This window comes from Macaca nemestrina, unplaced genomic scaffold, assembly GCF_043159975.1.
Source record: "Macaca nemestrina isolate mMacNem1 unplaced genomic scaffold, mMacNem.hap1 Scaffold_73, whole genome shotgun sequence".
Classification (NCBI taxonomy): domain Eukaryota; kingdom Metazoa; phylum Chordata; class Mammalia; order Primates; family Cercopithecidae; genus Macaca; species Macaca nemestrina.
Window position 1 is genome coordinate 237974 of NW_027257864.1, and position 23425 is coordinate 261398.

At 49.3% G+C, this 23425-nt stretch overlaps 1 long non-coding RNA gene across 1 annotated transcript; it reads right to left on the bottom strand.

Annotated features, from left to right (window-relative positions):
* Window positions 1-1862: 1862 nt before the first annotated feature.
* Window positions 1863-23425, bottom strand: LOC139361620 (uncharacterized). Its single transcript, XR_011619200.1, has 4 exons — window positions 21635-23425; window positions 18638-18755; window positions 4920-5068; window positions 1863-2881 (listed from the first exon to the last, which is right to left on the bottom strand). It is a non-coding gene; the product is annotated as an uncharacterized lncRNA (long non-coding RNA).

Here is a 23425-nt window from a genome sequence, read left to right on the forward strand (position 1 = left end):
TCAATCCCCACCTTTCAAAATCTAATCCTCTTCAACTGAGGCCCGAGTCCAAAAATCTACTGACATCTTAGCCCGCGTTAGGCCAGCTGTCCCCCAGCCTTTCTGGCACCAGGGATGGGTTTCATGGAAGACAATTTTTCAGGGGGCTGGTTTTGAATTGCAACTGTTCCACCTCAGGTCAGGCATCGGATCCTCATAAGGAGCACCTCCGAGATCACTCACATACAGTTTATGATAGGGTCCCAGCGCCTAGGAGAACACACAGCTTATGATAGGGTCCCAGCACCTAGGAAAACATGCGGCTTACGAACAGGTATTATACCTAGGAGAACAGGTATTAAATGAGTTGGTAAAGCCAAAATCCACCTGATCTACCACTCCAGAACAAACATACACCACTGCCCAATATTAATCTGAGCCAAAAACATGGAAGTCCTGAGCGCCCACACTGACCACAGCCAGACACCACTTCTGCAAGAAGCAAGCACACGCCTAGAGATCACCCATGATGACCCAGGAGAGCAGTTTCAGCAGAGACAAACGTGAAGGAGAGGCACATGGGCCAGGGTGCTGGGTGTGCCCGTCTTTGTGACCTCACTGAGATTGCTGACCTCTGGTCCTTGGTGTCCGTCCTATGGAGGAGGTAGCCCCCAAATCCCTGCCTCCCTTCAGCACTGACTGAGGTGGCCCTGAAGTCTCCCCAGGGCTGAGTCTGCTTCTAAATCCTGTTAACTGCACACCCATATAAAAAACAAAAAACAAAATATCAAGTATGCAGACAGGAAAAGAAAAGTATGTGAATCCCCCCTGATTCAACAGGCATTTAAAAAGTAACAGGAAAATTGTGATAGTCTTTAAACCACCAGCTATCACGTCCTGTTGAAATGTTCTAGCTAATCAGGAATATCTTTACCAAGCACCTGTGTGTTCAGGAAATCAGTTGACAGATTCCAAATAACCTCGGAGCCTGCGACTTGACCCCCACTCACGCACATCACCTCTCCAGAGGAACGAGCCCTGGACACCTTTCAAATGGTGAGGAACAGGAACAAGGGTAGCTTTCCCTGAACACCACAAAACAAGCTCGACCCCGAGAAGCCTGGAGAAGCCTGGAGAACAGAGACGTTTGTTTAGATGCTTTCCCACTGACCTTGTCAGAGGGAACGTTCCCATCCCACAACGCCCAGTGCTTTACTCTCCCTGGGATACCAGCAGCTGTCAACTCTCAACAAGCAGGAAACAGAGGCCAAGCTGACAGGAGGCCTCTCTCCATTCCCTACTGAATTCGCTCAGGACACGGATGTTCCCAAACACATACGGCCCCGAGTATTCCACACCTGGAGAACATTCAAACAACAGACGCTGCGAAGACGTTCCCCTAAAGACAAACTCAGTTTCTAACTTCCCTTAGGGAAAAATAGGAGACCCAGAACTTTCCAGAAAATCAAGTGTGGGAGGAAGCCACTCACCTCTGGCACTCCTAACCCTGCCTTCCCGCAGGTGCTCAGGAATGCCCCCGCGACAGCCCCGTCCACCCAGGATGGCAGCAGGCCTCAGACAGCCAGCACCTGGGCAGCTGGTGAAGCAACCCCAGGGTGAAAACGCCATCCCAGGCACCACTTCCCGGAGCCCCTCAGCAAGAAAAACAGAGGTGGGGCAGAACCGAGGGCTGACTGGAGGCTGGGGAGCCACAGACTCGCACAGCTTAATCATCGGACATGCTCTTCTGTGGACAGAGCCCAGGGAGAGGCCAGCACAGAGACCCTCGTGCCAGCTCCATGGGCCAGCGTCCTCCAGGGCTGCAAGTTTGTGATCACAGCTTCAGAATTTGGTTCCAGAATCTTCCGGAATCAATGACGCACCAAACTGTAAAGCTGCCAGGACAGCAGGGCCCAGGAGCAGGCTCAGGGGAGGACCACGTAGAAACCCCACACACAGCATACACGTGTGCATGCTTACTCCACACACGCCACCCCTTCACCCAATACTATACACGCAAACGCATATATGCACTCCATACACACCCTCAAATACCCTTACCAAATGTGATGCATGTACACACTCCACACACACCCTCAAATACATACGACACACATGAACATGCTCACTCCACCCACACCTGCTAAATACACTCACCACACACGCACAAACATGACACACGTGCACACTCATTCCAGACATCACACCACTCACCAAGTACACAGGTGCACACACCCCCAAGTCCAGAACCTGCAGACTCCACAAGCTTTGATTTCCCCCACTGTTTCTCTCAGCACATGAGATCCACACATAGGTGTCATTTACTGACATCTAACACCCAGGGAGGCCCTTAGACAGAACTGCAGTCACAAGTCGACTTCATTCAGGCATTCATCACCAGCCTCCTGAAGCCACCTCCTGTCCCCACGGGGAGCGGGGGCCAAGACCGGAGACGTCACTGCAGACTGCCAGTGTCGGGGTAATTCAGTTTAGTCATAAAGGTGGGATTTGCTTTGCTCCCCTGCTGACCAGGTGCGGAGCCACTGTTGTAGCAGGTGTGTGGATCCTCTTGGGTGGTCCTCAGGTGGACAAGGAGTCACTGATTCGGATTCCCAGCGTTAAATGTGAGGGGACCATGGACCTCATGTGTTCAGAGGGGAGGAGTAAAAAGCTTCCCTTGTAATTCCAGGACTGTCTATCCCAGGAATGCCAAACCACTGGCTTTCACCTGACGCTGTCGTAGGTGACACTGTATGGAAATGAGGACTCATATTTCGCATACCTGAGCCAGTACCCATCTCCCTCCAGGGTCGTGGCCGAGCCCTCGTGATTTCTCTGGGTTGCCAGCCTGGGGATCTGTAAGCCCAGTGTGTATATCGTCAAGCCCCCACATCTGCGCCACCTGCAAGAGGAACACAAGTCCTTAGTCCCAGGTTCTCAGGACGGCCTATGAGGTGGACGCTGGCACCTTCTCATCTCCCAGTGGAGAGGAGAGAAGGCCAGGGTCAGGACTGGTGTATCAGGAGGGTCGGGGTTCAAACCCCATCTGCCTCACAAAGCACCCCTTCCCGTTCAAGTGACTTCTATCGTCAGCCTTAAAATGTACCACAGTTATCAGCAATTCTGAGTGCTGTTCCTTAGGACGCCATAAGCAAACATTTTGTTAGAAATATTTTGCCAAATCTGCTTTCAAAATCCTATGTTATGAAATGACTAATGAAAATTTGAGCTATGAAATAAAGCACATAGTTAAATGAATCCCAAAATGACTATCGCGAAGGAAGCTTTAACTTGAAGTGAAAAGTATCCTCTAAATGACATCAGCCAGAATTATCTTCAATCATTACTGATCCCATATGCTTCATGAATTATACAACATCATCTCAGATATGAACTTAAAACCATTAGCTGAATGCACATTTCAGGACAACCAAAGTTCTGCTATAAAAAGCAGCACAGGCATCTCTGGAGAGGATTTTAATTGGGACTACAAACGATGCGCACGATTGTGGTAAGAGGTTTCATGCTGGCTGTTCTCCAAGGTGCGACGCAGAGAAACACCACTAACCTCAAAGACACCTGCTGCTTTGTAATGAGATGAGAGACGATGTGGACGGACTACTGTAAATATTTGAAAAGGAAAAACAATGCGAGGAAAGAATCGTATCAGTTTCCCTTTACATTCTTAGAAAAAAACGATTTTTCTTTTCGGATGATTTAAAAAGAAAATGACATTTCTGGATTTTTTTTTTAACTTTTCTTTCTGAGACAGGGTCTTGGCTCTGTCACCAAGATTGGAGTATGGTGGAGCAATCGCAGCTCACTGTAACCTTAAGTGATCTTCCCACCTCAGCCTCCAGAGTAGCAGGGACCACAGGCACGCACCACCACACTCAATTAATTTTTCTGTTATACAGATGGGATCTTGCTATGTTGTCCAGGCTGGTCTTCAACCCCTTGGCCTCAAGTGATCCTCCTGCCTTGACCTCCCAAATATTTAGCCTAAGCGACCATGTCTTATCGGAAAATAGACATTAGAGCAAATGCATTTCTATAAGATTTTCTACCTCTTTTCACTGGGGAAAAAGGTAACTTGCCTCCAAGGGTCGGAGACAAAGCTGTTACTGCAGACAAGAGCGCTGCACATTCCGGGAACCGCTACACCATGAAGCACAGCCGTGCACCGTGGACGCGGGAGTAACAAACGAGGCTAGCACAGGCCGATGTTGGCCCTCTCCAGAAGCAGGCCTATCCTTCCTCCTCTCCTCAGCCCCCTCCTCTCCCTTCAGGCCTCAGTGGCTGCTGACAGGGGAGAGGCCAAAACTAGAGGAGGCTCTCAACTCCACCAGACAGGAGACCCGGACGCTGGGGACTCAACTGCTGCCCTCCGTGCCCACCTCCTTCTGGTCCAGCCTTCTCAGGAGCCAGACGTGGCCACTTTGACCCTCTTTCCTTTCTGTGGCTCCTACAAAAACCAGTCCAGCGAGCCCAGGCTGCCTCACACTCCAGGGACACACGGCACAGGCCCCCTCCATGTCCTTATCCAAGCCTCCTGGGGCCAGAAGGGTCTTGCAGCAATGTTTCATTTTCCAGTTGAGCATCCCCAGCGAGAAATTCAAAGTGCTCCGAAGAGCATTTCCTTCGAGTGTCATGGGGAAGCTCGGAATGTTTCATGCTTCGGAGCATTTTGGAGTAGGGACTCTCAGCCTTAATTTGAACCTCTTCAAGGAAGCCACACACTGAAGACCCCGATGTCCACCCTACACAATCCCAGCGCACCCTCTGAAGTCCTCAGCAACAGATTTTCTTTCTTCAAAAATAACCACAAGTCACAAACTCACATGCAATCACAGAAGGGGACTGTGGACACCCACACAGACGATGACATTTAACTGTCACATTTTTACCTGGGTAATTTAAAGTTATTCCTCAAAACACACCTGTTTTACTGAGTTGCATTTTAAGGTGAACACACACAAATCATTCCAGGGAAACAAACGTCACTTTGGGCTGCGTGTGGTTTCTTGACTCCCGTGAATAACTCAGCGATCACCCTCACTTCTGGATAAGGGAGAAGATGCAAAGAAATCTGTTAAAACAAAGACATGAAAACAAGTTTAAGTAGGGTTTGAAAAGTTCCTCCCGTCCCCCTGGAGGGGAGACGAGGACTCCTGGAAAGCTCACAGGGGACAGGAGCACAGCCTCCTCGGTGTGCCATGGACGCCGCCTCGCCAACGGGAGAGGATGATGCCTGGAAGGCTCACAGGGGTGGGAGCACAGCCTCCTCAGTGCTTTCTACACTCAGCAGCTTCAGAAATTCCCGCAGAAGCAGAACACATGAGAACTGAGACTGGAACACCCCAAAGAAAGGGGAAGAGGGGTCAAAAAAAAAGCATTCGATCATTACCAAGGAGGGCGGGCATGAAGCCGCTTCAGAGACCATGTGAGAAGTCACTCATAGGCGTTTCAGAAAATAAGGGTAGTGCGAGATTGCTCGATCAGCTCAAACAGGCTGCCGTCCCTCAGGCCATGAAGTCCCTGACATGAGCCTCTCAGTGAGCAGAAGTCACTCGCATCTCTGCCAGAGAAAGTACTACAAGCCGACACATAACCTCATGAAACCTGGGCTTCAGCCCGTCGACAACAGTGAGTCTGACACGGTACATCCGTCCAGATGGTTAAAGACCCCAGGGGTTCATCAGAAAACCTCGAAGGCTGTGTCTGTCCAGGCCCTTTTCCAAGTTCTGGATGATTTTTCCTAATGTACTATAAGGAGCATGTTCCAATAGAGACGTAATTAACTGGCTCTGGGTCCTCTTAATTTTGAAATTAGAAACACATTTGGCCAGGCATGGTGGCTCATGCCTGTGATCTCAGTACTTTGGGAGTCTGAGGCAGCTGGAGTGCTTAAGTCCAGGAGATCGAGTCCAGCCTGGACAACATTGCAAAAATCCATCTCTAAAAAAAATACATAAATAAGTCAGGCATGGGGACATGGGGGACATGTGCCTGTGGGTCCTGGCTACTCAGGAGACTGAGGCAGGAGGACCACTTGAGCCTGGGAGGTTGAGGCTGTAATAAGCTGTGCTCACACCACTGCCTGGGCAACAAAAAGGTTTTTTTTTTTTTTTTGCCTGTCTGAAAAAAACCAAAGAGAAAAAGAATTATATACCTGACTAGGCCAAAATAAAAGAGGTCTTGTGGAACGACCTGAAACGCAGCTGCAAATTCTGGCAGGACCTCCTGGCTTGATTTCTGGTGAGTGTAGGACCACTCTGAAGGATAGGACCCCAGGCACCTTCCGAGACTAGACCTTACAGTACAACTTCCCTTCGCTGGACGGAACACTGGTCTTGGAGCCTGGGAAACCCTGGGGCAGTGCCACCATCACAAGGCCTCCATGGCACAAGGAGGCCCTACCGTCATGAAGCCTGGGACGTCCGTCAGAGCAGTGCCACCCGCCTGAGGCTGCCATGCCAGGGGAGCCGGGACATCATGAAGCCTGGGACATCCTGGGGCAGTGCAACCACCCAAGACTGCTGTGACACAAGGGGGCCCTGGTGCCACTGAGAGGCTCCACAGCAGGTCCAAGACCAGGCCAGGAGTGAAGAGGCTCCACATCCTTTCCATCCCTCCAGCTGAGTCCACAGACGTCTTGGAGCAGAAATGCATCACCCTCAATGTCCACGGGTAAGTTTTTGGCCACAGAATCTGGAAGCATAAAAGATGATTCTGGGCTGGTTCGTTGCCAGCTCAGACCTGTCCTCTTTCCACACAAAACCTGGCTCACACCAAGCAGCATCTAAGTCCTGGAAGACCTGCTAAACACAAGTGCAGTTACAAAGCAGAGAAACTGGAGGGGGCTGGGCTGTGCTCCAGTGGCACCAGCGTTTCTCACGAAGACCCTGGGCATTACAGGGTCCAGGACCATGGCTTCCTGGGATCCAGGACATGGAACAAGAACCCATTTCCCGGTCCTGTTGAATATGAAGCGGCTAAGGGCCGATTCCCTCGGAGGACTGAGCACCGCCCCACAACACCTTGGTATGGGTATGTTATTACCCTTACCAAGGTAATAACAAGCCCGTTACCAGCAGGAGGCTGGTGATGAAGACAGGAGGACCAGATGAGCACGAGGGATCCTGACAGATCATCCCTGGCACCGAGCAAGGGGCAGACAGCACCCCCTGTTCCTGATGCATCAGCTGTGGCACTGAGCGAGGGATGGAAGCATGGCCTGTGCCCCTGCAGATGCAGAGGGATGTGAGGGGGTGCAGGCTGGGCTTGGAGGCTAACTCAACCACCTGCGCTTGCACTTCCGTTCCTCATGGTGGGGAGGTGAGGCACAGGCAGCATGAGGGCTCACCTTGCCCCCGGGCTGCACTTTTTTCTGCTTATGAGTCGTGCTCGCTTTACATGGACAGGCATAGCTATAATAACGGTTCCCTGAATATTTCACTGCCTACATAAAGGGCTTTCAGAATTCACTTCCATCCTTAGGAAAGGAGGCCAACACCATGCTGTCTCCCTTAAGATGCCATGTCTCATATGGGGGAAAAAATCAAGAGAAATCAAATAAAGGCCATAAAATACATCTGTTTCAACATTAAAATTTAATAGTACGCTTTAAATTGAAGATGAGTTCAGTCACATTTCCAAACCTCTGAAAGCACGGTTCCTGGGAGGAAGTGGTTTGCAACACACAAAGGCAGCTCTGTAGAACGGCCCAGGCTGAATGAAGGCTCAAACGTCAGTGCACGGAGAAAGTCTGAACAAACTCTCTCCTGCCCTGCTGCTGTCCTCTTCCAAAACACACTGGTTATCTGTCAGTTTAGAACAAGGCCGAGGGAGGTGGGAGGCAGGCCTGGAAGGGTCACCTAGCAACCAAGCTCCTCACCCACACAACCGCACCAGGCTGAGCTGAGCAGCACACACAAACACAACTAATTCTCCCCAGAAAGAAGATGGAAGGCAGCACACTGCCACGCCAGGCGCCCTGCAGGTGAGAAGACTGAGGGGAGCCAGAGGTACCTTTAATCTTGCTTGCATGGTGGAGGGAGGGGAATAATGCCACTCACTTGAGTGTTGCACAATTCTTTCTAGCACTGAGTGGCAGTAAACAAAAATTATAGATGCTTCCTCAGATAAATGTTTCTGAAGAACTGAACCTAAGTTATGTTCAAGAAATAGCATTACGAATGCCTCAAGTGCTTCTGTTTTCAATAAACTCAGAGGAATTCTATAAACCCGGGAATGTCTCACCCAACTCCAGGATCACGGCCCAGGTGATGTAGGCACACACATCCTGAAGCTCCAATGCTCAACTCAAGTGGGGCGAGTGAATATGATCCTGGGTATAATTTACACGGACACAGGAAGGTGGCTGAGCCCTAAACCCCTAAACCAGAAAGACCAGCGTCCTTCAGGGGCCTCACCTCTGTCCTTTCCCAGCCTCTGGGAACCATCACTCTGCTCTCTACTGACACAAATGCCCCTCCAAGGTACAACCAGGAAGATCATCATTCAAAACTGAGGAACGTGGCAGACCAAAGCTGTCAGGAGATTTTAATCACCAACACCACTTGTTACACGACCCAAAGATGATTAAAATCCCAGGCCCTTCAAGACTGAATGTTATCTATACTTAAATGCATTTCATCACCATATTGGGGGGTTATTCCTTTATTTTGCCGCAAATATATCCCACTGCTGTAAAAGGAAAAGGCAACTTGTTAACGAAGCTTCTTGGAGTGTCTCAACAGGCCTCGAGGTAGGATAAAAGGCAGGACCTCATTGCAGAAACGCTCAGCTCTGAGGTCAGGTGGAGTTCTTGAGCACCAACAAAAGCAAAAGAAGGTCGAAGACCACACCACACTTTCCTCAATCACATCTTCATTCCATGTTTCCTTCTGTTTCTCGCGACTTCACTGGGAGAGAGAAATTGTGCTGAAAGAAAATAGAAACACACACATACATAGGAGACCCTACAGATGCTGAGAATGGGTGCAGCCGTCACAGTCCAAATGTCCTTTCAGGGCCATCTGACCTGGCTGGGATCCAAGTATCCAAGTACAGGATTGTACGTCAGACCCGTGAAGCCAGGATTACAGCCACTGAATGGCAGTTTTCCATCCCACGGCAATCAGCCTTGCTAGGGGCTTCCTCGGGGCCCACCGACTTCACGCCACTACCCCTCAACTACTTCAACTAACCTACATCATGGCAGAGGCCTCTCCAGGCAGACCAGCCCTACCCGAGTCCTGCTTCATGGCAAACCCTCCAGGCAAACGTCCTTGGCTTCCTCTGGGAGGCTGTGCTCGGAAGGTGCCCTCATTTACTTCTGTGGCTCTGAGACATTTAACTAGAGCCCAACACACTTCTTCCTGTTCATATAGTATTGAGTTAACAGATTTTTCTGAGTCAATGTTCACTGGGAAAAACACCATTTCAGGAGCCCCAGTGACCACAATGAAAATGTTTTTACCTCCCCTTACGTGACATCGGCAACGCCAGGTCCAGGAAACGTTCTGGATCTCAGATAATGGCGTATCCACTCATAGTAAGTCTTGATCTTGTTTCACAAGCTATCAAATGCTGCCCAGAGACAGGCAAAAACAGCGTGGCGAGGGGCAAAGAGTGCAGGGTCTAAGGCCAGACCGCCCGGGTCCCACTGACAGTGTGGCTTCAGGAGTTTCCTAAACCCTCTGCTCTCCAAGTTTCATGTCAGAAAAATGCAGTGATAACTGTGTCCACCTCGTTTAAATATATATATATATATATATACACACACACACACGCACATACCCCAAACCTACAGCCCTATAAAGGTCATTACTCCTAGTTATCTTCAAGGCATTGAGCGACCAATAATGAGCCATCCCCCTACTGCTGACCTACCTTACCCCACCCTCCGGAAACCCCACATCCACACCAGCCACACAGGATGAGGCCCGGAAAGGAGCAGGACTGTGTCTTGGGAACTTAAACTCTGGAAGCTGAGTTAAATCAGTGCCACTCAAATCTTGTCACCAACTATCTTGTAAAATTGGGAGATTCCATCTCTGGGGATCTTGAAGGAACCTGAGGCTCTACATTGAGTGAGGTGAGCACTGGTGCTGGAATGAGACGGCAGGGAAAGCAACCGAATCTGGGGTCGCAGCTGCCTGAGGCTTGGGTCCCACCGGGAAAGTGGCACCAGGGCCCTCAGGACAGTGGCGGAGGTCCCAGGAGGCAAGTCCCGGCGCAGAGACTCACAGACCCAAAGCTTGCTCCAGGGCCAGGAGGAGCTGCTGCGCTGACAGCCACGAGGCAGGCAGCCTTCGAGCTCCTCCAGCTGCCATCCTGCAGGCAGGGATGACAGTGCCCAGACCACCCCGGGGTTCCCCCAGCCTGCCAGGCTGGTACTCTTACTCCAGCCACTGACAAGAGTCCCCATGTTCCAAGCTAGGTGGAAACAGTGCCTCAGGCCTCGGGTCACAAGCACCCCCCTGCAGGGCCTCCTACCCAACACCTGGGGATGGCTATTCCCACACATCCCCAACTCACAGCAAAACTCAAAAATGAAAGTCGGAAGATACAGCCAGGAAACCAATGCTCAAGAAGCAACTCCAGGGTGACTCTTCCTAGAGCTATTGCTACTAAACATCTTTAAAAACATTTCCAGGGTGACTTCCTAGAGCTATTGCTGTTGAAAATCTTTCAAATTCTTCATTTCAAAATTAGCTTTTATTACACTGTCTTCCCTATTCTACCAAGACTCTAGGAAACAAAACCGTCACAATTTCCAATTCTATCTTATAGCAAGCTAGAAATGCACGTTTCCTCAAAGGATTCTACGTGTTTCCTTGGCGATGTCCTTTCCATGCCCCATGCTACTGCCCGCAACAGGGAAGGCTTTTCCAACCCAACCCAACCCATCCCATCTCATCCCATCCCATCCCATCCCAACCCAACCCAAGGGCCCTGAGACAGGCCCCTAACGAATCATCTACCAACTCTTGAGACAGGCTTGCCCTAACAAATCATCTGAAAACTCCATCTTCCATTAAAAACAGTCCTGAGAATGAGCATATTACCACTTTTTAAAAATTACTGTAAAGTGGACAGTGTTCAGTTCTGTGAATTTCGGCACAAATATTCCCATAATCATCATCACACAAGCAGAACAGTCCAACAGCCCCAAACCCACTCACGGGGCCTCATAGGCATACCCTCCCATTCCCAGCACCACCCTCTCTGTGTTCTCCCATCCCCTGGGTCTGTCTTTTGCGAATGTTGTGGCAAAACCCTCGCAAAATCATGATTTCCTGGGCTTCGTGCTTGGAGGTGCACCCAGGGTGTCCTGTAATCAACAGCCAGGCCTCGGGGTTGCTGGGTGATTATTATTACACGTATGGCTGTGGCACACTGTAACCCGTGTTGGGCAACTATAGACAGCGCTATTAACATCTGGGCACAGTTTTTCTTAAACATCAGCTTCTGTTTCTCTAGGGTAAATACACAGGATTGGGGTCACCGGGACCCACGTTTGTGTGAGTTCAGTTTTGTAAGAAACCGCCAAGCTGTCTGCACCATGCTGAACCCCAGCATCGCACAGGAGTCCCGACTGCCTGTCCTCACCAGCATCTGGGGCTGTCGGAAGACCTTAGTCAGGCGCTCCAGCAGGGGCGTGAACAAATTCACTGCGGCTTCGGTGCACATCTCGGTGCAACCAGTCACGCTGAAGGTCATTTCAGATGCTTTCGGGCCATCCTCCCGTCCTTCTCAGTGAAGCATCTGTTCAGGTCTCTTCCTCTTTTAAGTCAGGTGGTTTGTTCTCTGTCATGAGGCGTGGGAGTCCTGTGCATTCTGGATACGAGTCCTTTGCCGGCTGCACGGTTCATAGACATCTTCTCCCCATCTATCGAAAATGTGTCTCTTCAATTCCCTAGGGGTGTCTTTTATATTAGAAGTTTAATTTTCATGAGTCTTACCTACTTGTTTTCTTCCTTGATTATGGATCATGGTATGGATAAGAGCTCTCACCCTAGGTCTCGACAATTTCCGTTTCTTCTATAAGTTGTGTAGTTTGGTATTTTACATTCAGGGCTATGGTCCACCTTAATTTTCATACAGGAATTTCTCCCTGTTTTCACTCTTTTGCATACGGCTGTCCCATAATTCCAGCACCATTTGTTGAAAAGACTCAAATTCTACTGAACTGCTTTTGCCTCTTTGGATCTGTTCTGGACTCCACTCTGTCAGCTGACCCGTGTGTCCATCCTGAGCATAATTTATGACTTTAGTGGCCATCTCTGTGAAAAAAATAATCCTGTCTGGAAGCAAAAACCACATTAGAAATGCTCTAAATAAGATTCTTCCTGTTGTCAGGAGAGCAAAGCCACTGCCCTAAGCAGAGGTGAGGCCTCAACAGCTCCCAGGCACAACCTTAACACACAATGGGGAAGGCAATTCATTTCAAGGGCCACAACCTGAAACCAGCATAGCCGTGAAAACTGCGATAATTTCACAACAGAATGAAATTCATAAAGAACTGCTGAGAAGCGTGTAATAAGTTACATAAATTACTGTTCCTTAAATTCTGATGGTTGACTAGGACAGAAATAGCTTCACGGTACAGTTCAAACGGGAGAAAGGTAGGTAGGGGTGGTTTCCACACCACACAGGGCCTGCAGGAAAGGGACACTCTTCCTCTAAACGGGAGATCCTGGGCGTGATGTGATAAACCATGGTGAGAGGCACGGAACTGTGCAAGCCGGAGTCGCGGCCTTTGCCCCACCATGGAGCCTGTGTCCATGAGCGACGAGGCTCAAATGTCAGGCCGGGGCAACCGAGGCAGTTATCAGGGGACAAGAAAACGAGCGCACGGTGGAGGCAAAGGTCTGAAACTGCGCGGCAACTTCGAGTCAAGTGGGACAAACTGACTCAAAATGCAGGTTCCAAAAACCATCACAGAGAGCTGTTCCTCAGCTCTGGAAAGGTTAAGTGACTAATGCCCACACTGAGCATCTGCTCCCAGAGACGACCCCGGTGACTTAAGGCTCAGCTCCTCCGAACCCGCGCCGAACCTCAGTGAGGAACTTTGTTGGTATCTTACGGCACATTGACATGTTCCCTTAAAATCTGGTATTTCATCAACAATACAGGCGCCAGCTTTGACTCATACACATTTCGATTAAACAAGATAATTTACACCCTGACCATGCCAGGTAAGAGGTTTACTACAATCTTTAAACAGAGCCAGAGGCTACAGTCTGCTCCTACACAACACCATGTCTCTACAAGTTTGATGGGTTTTTACTTTCCATGTCTTCACTTGCCTAGTGCTAGAAAGCAGATTAAAAACAGAAGGAACCCCGAAACACTATTGAATGAAACTCAAATATCTTGCAGTCATCATCCTGATGAGATGTTTATTAAACAGAAATGTTCTCCCCTGTAGAAAGCAGCACACATCAACACACACCGATAACTGTCGCCAACATTCCAGATCATCTTCCCTTCCATGGCCACGGTGCAGGGCAATGGACCACGCACACCTGCAGACCCACGGAAAGCGGGGTGACATGGCCGATTCTTGTAGCGAGCAGGCCAAGGTGCACTCAAAGTGCATCTCTTTCCAGAGGGCCTCCACGGAAAGTTACACATTTATTCCACGAGTTAATGGCACTGCACCAAACATTTCTGTAAGCTTCTCTAAGCAAGCTCTTCCTTCTGCCTAAAATGTCCTGACACAAACTGAAAAGGTTCTTGGAGCTGCCAAAGACTTCAGTATCCCCTTAACTATTGTCATGCACGCCCGTGTGAAGAGACCACCAAACAGGCTTTGTGAGCGCAACATGGCTGTTTATTTCACCTGGGTGCAGGCGGGCTGAGTCCAAAGAGAGTCAGGGAAGGGAGGTAAGTGTGGGGCCATGTTATAGGATTTGGATAGGTAAAGGAAAATTACAGTCAAAGAGGGGTTGTTCTCTGGCGGGCAGGAGTGGGGGTCACAAGGTGCTCAGCGGGGGAGCTTTTTGAGCCAGGATGAGCCAGGAAAAGGAATTTCACCAAAAAAAAAAAAAAAAAAAAAAAAAAATCATCGCTTCAGGCAAGGACCGGCCATTTTCACTTATTTCTGGTAGAATGTTATCAGTTAAGTCCAGGCAGGGCATTTGCACTTTTGTGATTCTTCAGTTACTTCAGGCCATCTGGCCGTATATACCTGCAAGTCACAGGGGACACGATGGCTTGGCTTGGGCTCAGAGGCCTGACAACTACAGTCTTTACTTTTAAGGTGTGGGGTAAGATCATATAATCCCCAACTAAGCTCCTGATGCTGTGTGTGGCATCCAGCAACAGCACGTTTCATTCCTCCATTACATTTGACTCACGAGTCCACAGTGAGAACGATTTCTGGTGAATGAAACACCAGGCAGGAGAGTGATTCCGCTGGGCAGCTCTTCACACACAGCCCAGGAGCTGAGGGGAGAGGAAGAGGCCCATGCACGTCCACCGTGCTCACGCCCCCTTCGAATGTGCCCCACTCCTAGAGACCCGGACCCAAGGGAAATCTGACCTGAAAATGGGCAAACCCTCACTTTGGCAGAGGGACAGGGACTCGGGGCCACAACTTGACCTCAGAGCAACACAAGTGCAGACACAGCACCCCAGGACACCCTCCCCACCCAAATTCAAGGAAGAAAACCAACGCCCCGCCCCCTTGCGGACACCCCCGGCTGCTGCAGTAGACACCTGCTGGCGTGTGCAGCCTCTCCCGTCCCACGTTCCCGGCTCAGCACCTGTGCCTCAGCCCTGGCACTGCTCGCCATACCCAAAGGTGTGCCAGGAGGGGCAGGTCCTAAGGTCTCCACAGCACCAAAGCCTGCAGGGCAAAGGGGTCACTCCCTCCAGCAGGAGTCCAGAAGCACACACTGCACCAGCATCAAGGCGTGAGAATTCTCCCCTCGGTTTCCGAGTCTCCAGTCTGTTGCCCGCCAGGGTCTTCTGCCAACGGCGAGGCCCAAGCTGGGAGGCACATTTGGTTCTCACCATTTCCCTTGTCAAGATCAATACTGCAAACATATCCAATTCATCCTGTCACTAAAAATGAAATAATCCGCCATCTACCGGGGTGTTTTTTTTTTTTCCTTCCTATTTTGAGATGGAGTTTCTACTCTGTCACCCAGGGTGGAGTGCAGTGGCACAATCTCGGCTCACTGCAACCTCTGCCTCCCGGGTACAAGTGATTCTCCTGCCTCAGCCTCCCAAGTAGCTGGGATTACAGGTGCCTGTCACCATGCCCGGCTAATTTTCATCTTTTCAGTACAGACGGGGTTTCACCATGTTGACCAGGCTGGTCTCGAACTCCTGACCTCAGGGGATCCACCTGCCTCCTCCTCTCAAAGTGCTGGAATTACAGGCCTCAGCCACCAGGCCCAACCATTATTGGTGTAATTTCTAAGCCACTCTCTCACACACACTCCTTTTTTTTTTTTTTTTATTAAAGAACCAGCTTTATGGCTATATTTTTTCCAAGAGAACCAGTTACCCATTTGAAGTACAAATAAGACACCGTGTTTAAAAACCAAAAATGCCCATTTGCACAGAAGTCTCCAAATACCCAGTCGATTTGAGCCTTGAGAATAACATCAAGCTGTTGGCTGAATACAACTTCCCTTTCCATCCCTCTGCCTGTGAATTAGACACAAGGACGAAGCCACGAGCTAGGTACATAAAGGCGGGAACCACCAAGGCAGCCGAGACTCCAAATAAAAGCTGGAAGGACCAACACAAATGCATCACACCCTGCACGCCCTCCTCTCCTTCCTTTTCAGAATTTCCAGAGGATGAAACAGGGACCTCCTCAGACGTCCCATGGTGCAGGCGGCCAGAGGGGAAGGCGGCGGCAGCCTGAATGAAGTGACCGGGAAATCACATTCCACAAACAGAAATTCTCCATGTGCTTTACATCCTCTGTCTCTGAAGAACTATGCCAGTCTAACAGTCGCTAGAAAACCGCCTTCAAGTGTCATTTCCCATTTCAAGCAAAGAAAACAGTGGTGTGGCATGAGGGAAAAACATAGCCATGTGCTCTGGGCTATTAAATAAGTTTTTTTCTGTTATAAACATATAATTTTACGTTCTCAGTTTTCTCTATAATTGATATGCTTCCTAATTAGCAGACATAGTAATAAAAAGTGAATTCCAAGTGTAAGATCGGAGGACCCGTTCACATGGCTTCAGGTTCTGCTACTGGGTTTCAACTTAAGAAAATGGTTCTGTGCGTTGGTAACAAGGCCTGAGAGTCTGTGCATGAGTCTGTGTGGCTGTCATCAGGGTTCGTGTTGGCTCCGTAGCAGAGGATTTACACTGTTACTTTATCTTCTACAAAAAATCCTGAAAAAAGGAAGGCTGAATAGACATACACACCCTCCCAAAATAATCCAAATGTCCACCGATATGAAAAACAGATGAATTACAGTTTTCATCATGGAATATTCCTCAGCAGTGAAAACAAACTATAGCCACAGGTGCCAACTAGGAGAAAGAAAACCTTTTAAACAAGTTTAAAGTGAACTGACTAGGCGGAATTCCTCGATTACAGGCTTCTGCTCCAAAAGGGTACTGTTCTGAATCCTGTGATGTAGAATGATAGTTAGCAACCCTGTTTCAGGGCATATCTAGAAAAAAGCAAAATAATGACTGCACAATTTTAAATTCTTTGTAAATTATGACTATTACTATGAAAATTCTGAAAATGTGAAAATCTTCCCAACTGTTATTGGACAAGCTTCAAAATAAATACCCTGGCCTTGCTTGCCACACCCACAGATGTGCCAAAATAAATGAAAATATAGCCCAAGTTAGTAGAATCGAAACCTGAAGATGTACGAACCGTCCCTGCCTCACTATCTATACATCATGTAGAAATTTAAGAGCAGGTAGTGACACTGAAATGCAAGCCTCAAACCAACTGGGTATTTGAAAACTTCTATGCAAATTGGCATTTTCGGTTTTTAAACACAGTGTTATTTGTACTTCAAACAGGTAACTGTTTGGTTCCCTTGGAAAAAATATAGCCATAAACCTAGTCTAAAAAAAAAAAAAATATGGGAGTGGGTATGAGAGAGAGTAGCTTAGAAATTTTAAAAGTATCGGCAGGGAGCGGTGCCTCATGCCTGTAATCCCTGTACTTTGAGAGGCAGGCCCCATGGGGCCTTTGAGGACACCGGTCTCCTCTGCTGCCTTCCTGCTGGACTGACCCAACAACATTCACTGGGTTTCCACCCCTGTCTCATTCAACATCCCAAGGGTGGTCTTCATCCTCATCTGGGGCTCAGCTCTGCCCCAATTTCCTAAATCTCTGCCTTCAGAGCCTGAAAATACCTATGCCCAGGGTCACCCTAAGTCCACGTTTACCCCAGAGAGTCCCGATTTTATGTTTTGCCAGCATCGCCTTAGTGATCATTTATCCTGTCAATTCCAACTGCCTTCACACCTCACCCCTGCTGTCTCCCAGCAGACCCCACTCAGATGCACATGCCCCAGACCCACACCCAGGTCTGTGCATGCTGCCCTGCTCTGCCCATGTGGGGACCACCTCTCTTTCTTGAGGAATCAGCTGGCGATCATCTCCTTGTGGAGGGCTACCCTCACTTCCAACTCTCTCCAGCAAGGGCAGAAGCCGTCCTCGGTACTTCCCCAAAACTCAGGCCAAGTATGAAGATGGCGCAGATGCTAGCTGTGCCTGGGATGCCATGGGCAGTGTCCCCAGATGCTCTGCACATGGCCCAGGGCACCGCCTGAACACAGCAAGTGCTGAAGAAATCAAACTGACGTGCGCTGACCTCTGATAGGGCCCCCTTCACCATCCACATCTGTCTGCCCTCTGGACAGTAAAATCCACAAGACAGGGAGGGCTTGTCTCACTCATCTTCAAACTCCCAGGGTCACCCTGGTAGGTAAAGGGGACTCAAATGTCTTCTGAAGGAAGCGGCTGGTTAGCTGCCGAGTTAAAGGGCCTCTGAAATTCAGAGCTCTGCATAGGAGTCCAGCACACTTTATTATGAATGACCCCAACCACGGCAGAAGTGGCTGTGGAACCAGTGCTAACCAATTCAGGGTTTGTTCACTGTTTCTCAGTTCATTATCACAACTCATTCTCACAGAGCAGCCGCGCACAGATCCTCAGACGTCTACACAGAGTGGGACGATGGCACCAAGTCACATCAACGTCCTGTTGCAGACTGGGAGACATCGGTCAGACATGGACCCAGGCAGAGCACAGACCTCGCGTTAAATTGGCTCCGTGTAAACAGCACTCCCTGCCAGGCCCTTTCCTATCCGCACAGCTTCTACAAATTCAACTCTCACACCTGACACCTAGGAATACTGCACACCCCCATGTGAACCCCCCACTTACCTCCCAAATGACCTGGCATGGCCGATTACAAAAAATTTCAACATAAGGGAACTGGAGGGCATGTGGGGCTTTCTCCAGTCCCTGCTGCCTCCTGATGGGAAGGCCCAATGCTTCACACCCTGAGTGAAGGGCGGGTCTCTTCGGCCCCCAGGCTTTGACCTGGAGCTAATCAGCATTAACTAATTTCACTTTCCAGGACCAACTTCAAAGGCCTGCAAAGCCAGAGAAGGGAGAGGAGATGGAACACGCCCTCACCTCAGACCTGTTGCAAGCACGCACTTCTCAGATGCGTCCCAAGGTTCACAACATGTCCGTTGCCTGTTTCACATCCACCGACCTGCAGGTCTTCTATGTGGCATCAGCCTCCTGGGCACTGGAAACAAGAGGAATAATGGCAAGTCCCCACTGCAGCAAAGGTGAGGAAAAGGGACCCAACGCAATGGAACTTTCCTTTTTCTGACAGTCTCAAAACAGAGGGAAAATACTGTACAGCCAACTTCCCCTCACACAGGTTTATTTACCTGTGACTCAGAGGCCATGACAGACAACTTCAGGTTCTCACCGATTCCTATTTTCCCCATCCAGGGAGCCTTTGTTTTTAATATCGTACGAACTTGCCATTTTGTAGGCCAAAAACGGCAAATATTGGCAGTTTCCTACAGTTCAACCGAATAAAATATGATCATGGCCTTTTGTGAAACCATGAAGAAAAGGTGGATATCTCAATATATGTTTCCAGACTGGCTTTGTTCCTGAAGCGGTAACTCTGTTCACTCAGGATTTTAGACACTAAAGAATAAACATCAATATCCCACCAAGAAAACCAAAAGGATGAAATAACTTTGCATCCACCTTGGAGCCTTTTAGGACAAGGCAGGACACAAACTTTTAAAAAGCTGCAGTTGTCCCTCTGTATACACAGGGACATGGATTTCAGAATACCCCCCGAGTTTACCCAAATCTACGTATCCACAGGACCCGCGGCCACCCTATGGAACCACATGTAGGAAACGTCAGCCCTCCACAAAGCCAGGCTTTTTCAGTAAGGGTTTGGTTGGAAAATAATTAACATAAGTGATCCTTCGAAGCTCAAAACCCATGTTGTTCAGGGTCAGCTGCATTTACTACTTGTGTCATATCTGAGGCCTGAAAGCCATCATTCTTGATACCTTAACGTGATGGTTAGCAAACTAACTGTTCTGATTAGAAAGAGGAAAAAGCTTATTTTTAAGCTGACAATGAGAGTGGATGCGCTACGGTGAACGGAGAACAGACCTAAGCCATCACCAAGGTTGGGGTGACTGCCTGTGCTCAGACCCACGAGGGCCTGTTCCTCCATCTCCCTCTGCTGAAAGGGATAACTGCTTCTCCCCCACGAGTAAAGGGCCTTTTTAAAATATTCACACGAGAAGTGCTATGAAAAGCTGAAAGGTCACAGATAACATTTTTAAAAATAAACATTAACGTAAGCATTTAACAAGCCTATTATGATTTAAAAAAAAAATGGTATTAAGTTCTTGGGTGTGGTGGCTCATGGCCGGAATCCCAGAACTTTGGGTAGCCGAGGTGGGTGCATCCCCTGAGGTCGAGAGTTTAAGACCAACCTGGCCAACATGGTGAAACCCCGTCTCTAACGAAAACACGAAAATTAGCCAGGCAAGGTGGCAGACGCCTGTAACCCCAGTTACTTGGGAGGCTGAGGGAGGAGAATCACGAACCCGGGAGGGAGAGTTTACAATGCCCCACCCGGCCCCTACCCCACCCCCGCCCTCAGCCCCACAGCCCTCTGGCCTCTATCTCATCCTCAGGTCTCCTCCTCTGAGGCAGACTCTCGTACTCCCTCCCATCAATGCACATATGAGGACGCTAGACCCCACCTGGACAATCCAGGGTCCTCCCCCATCCCACTGTCCGTTACAGTCACATCTGCAAAGCCTCTTTTGCCATGGAAACTTCATTATACTCACAGTCATTTAACAAGTCCATTATAATGATGTAAAAATTGGCATTGTTTGCCTCCTAATGAACAGATCAGTCACCCATGTAACCTATAAATATTTAACTATTAAATATACAATACTGTAGGGGACAAAGATGAGGAAGACGGTTCCTTCCTGAAAGATGACTGGACCCTAGATGGAGGGATGAACATTCTGAACAGAATCAACCTAACTCAACATTTGAGTCCGAGAGGCCAAGCAGTAAGACTTTCAAAAAAGCAACCAGAAAGTCTGTACCGTGCCTGTAGTTCACAGCTGAGCCTGGCGTCATGAGCACGAGCGTGCGGACATGCATACCAGGCCCAAGTTTAAGATCAAATATAAAGAGCTTTCAACTGTAGTATTTAACTAGATCTTATTACACAATAGCTTCTTGATTACAGTTTTTGTCCAAAAAGTTCTCTGTAATTAAAGAAATTAATTTTCCCCTAAAAAACACTTCTCCATCTATCGTCCCATACAAACTAAATGGGTATATTAAAGAAAAAAGACAAATGTTTGACTTCGGGGGTTTGCCTATGACTTGGATAAGCATGATTTTCTTCTGGCCAAGCAGGGAGCAGCTGGACCAGACTGGAGGGAAGGAAAAACAAATTTCCACTCTGACCTCGTTTGGGCACCAGAGTCTTCGCTGTCAGAATGTGGGTGTGGTGCTTCCCACACACCAGCCTCTGACAAAACTCAGCCCAAGGGTGTGGGAAAAGGCCTTCTACTTCTGAAAAATCTATAAAGTACAGACACATCAAAAGCTTCAGAAGACTGTACAGTGCCAAGGAGACCACTGCACCCTTGGAGTTTACAGAAAATGGTCAGCATCACACGTGCCTGAGGTCCAGGTTCAGCTCCCAGCTGCCGCGACACCGTGAGCGCAGTCCTGGCTTCCCCTCTGATGCAGAGAGCTGGAAACTCCGCTGGCAGCACTCAGAGCTCAGAACATTCTAGATGAAAGCAACGTGTTCCTTTTAAAATGGGGAACCGGGGCAGCACAACTGAAGCTCTATGACTGTCTCAACTACTGGGTTTCGGGGTAGCATTAGGAAATCGTGAGAATCTAAATCTCAATTTCATACAGATTCCAAACTCACTGCAGGTTCCAGAATTTCCTGAAGCATTCTTCCACTTTATCACTCAGGATTCCCTTGCCAAACCTAATAAACTCTAAATTCCTTACGGAAAAGCCACCATAAGCACCACCACAAATAAGATCAACTGACGCCCGCCCTTTGCACCAAACCTATAAACTCTTACTCACACAAGACTGTGCTGGAGGCAGCTCTCAGCTGAAGCCGAATCCGTGAGACTTCATTATCCCCATTTTGGATCGAGTGCGAAGACTGTCAGCAAACCAGGGCCCCAGTGTGAAGCAGAGAACAGATTCTCTGACACCTGCCTGAACATTTTCTTCCCACCTGTCTTGGATATTGAGCACCCTCAGAGCTACTGAGTCACCCACATTTGCAGGTCATTTATCCAGCCACCAGGATAACATAATTATGCGATAAAAATGCCTTCTCAGGGCTTTGTCATACTCAACAAGGCAGCTCAGAAGGCTTGGTAAGCCCAAGAAAGGGGGAAGCGTCCTCCAAATAGACAAAGACCAAGGAAAACCATGCAGAGACTCTCTCAAGACAGCAGAAACAGAGCCCGCTGTAGCCTTTCAGGCCCTGCTGGCCACAGCCCTGCTTTAGGTGGCACCATTTCCACAGATGCAGCCTGCTGGGCCCATTTGAAAGGTCCTGCTTGCCACACTCACCCCCACTTCCAGTTTCTGCAAGACCCGCTGCAGCCCCACTCCACCCCGGGGGCCAACTGTTCAAGTTTTCCCGGCGAGACCCCTCAGAGCCTGCACAGCGTCTGAGACTGGGAAGCACCAAGGATCCAGAAACGCACAAACCCGTTCTCCTCATGTTGCTTTCTGGGTTCCAAGTTGTCTTAAGAACGAGTCTTGCATAAACCCCGGACTGGGGAGCCAGTCACAGCCCAGCAGCACCCAGCTCATGTGCTCCACCCACCCCACAGAGGACCACGGAGGCCCCAGCACACTCTGTCCGGGGCAAGACACCAGAAACAGCCACAGTTCAGGGTTCTGCCACCCACCCCGCTGCCGTAATTACCTGCTGTGATCTGAATTCTCATTGGTTGGGTAGGTGATCCCACAGCTCCGCTGCCCTAATTATCTGCTGTGATCTGAAATTGCATTGGTTGGGAAGGGGATCTCACTGCTCAAGCACTCCCTGCTGCCTCCTTGCAAACAACATAAAAAATCCAAAACCCCTCTTAAAGAACGTTTACTATAACCTCAAAACAAGACACATCACGAGACCAGGGAAGATACATACGCACATCTGACAGCTGGTGGGCGTCAGTGACCGACGCCACGGCTTCCGTGTGGCGTGTGAAGCCGGAGGCCTGTCACGGTGACTCAGGCTGGGGTCTGAATGGGGGTATTCCAAGCAACTAGGCAACCAGGACGCACACCCCAAAACCCAAGTCCCCGCAGTCATGTACCTGGCAGAAATGCTGCGTGGCCATTGACACCAGTTGTGAACCAAGACCGATCTGCGTCCTGTGGCCCTCACAACGTCCGTACACGTCTGGGCCCAGCACAGGCATGCATGGTACCCTGCTCACCTCCAGTGGAGCTCTCTCCTGCCAAGGGGGATGGCCCCGAAGTCCGTTGAGATTTCCAAAGCTCTACAAAGTCGTCCTTCCTCCTGCTTGTTCAGAAGACCTAAAGCCCTGAAGACACCAGTGAGAATTGACCTAGCCTCTTAAGGCAGCTCAAACACCTAAACACAGGAACGCTGGACCTCTCTGCCCTCGGGAGCAGCCAATAACCCACTGGGCTAAGCAGAAGGCACAGATGTCACATCCAGAAGCCAGTGGCGCTCACGTTTGCATTCCAGGAGCCGCCCATGTGAGTCCCTCCAAGGCTTCCAAGTCCCACTTGATTGTTTTCATCGTATCTCTATAACATCAGAGACATTATATTTCATGGTATCTATGAGATTCTCTCTACTTTTATGAGCATATATGCTCCCTG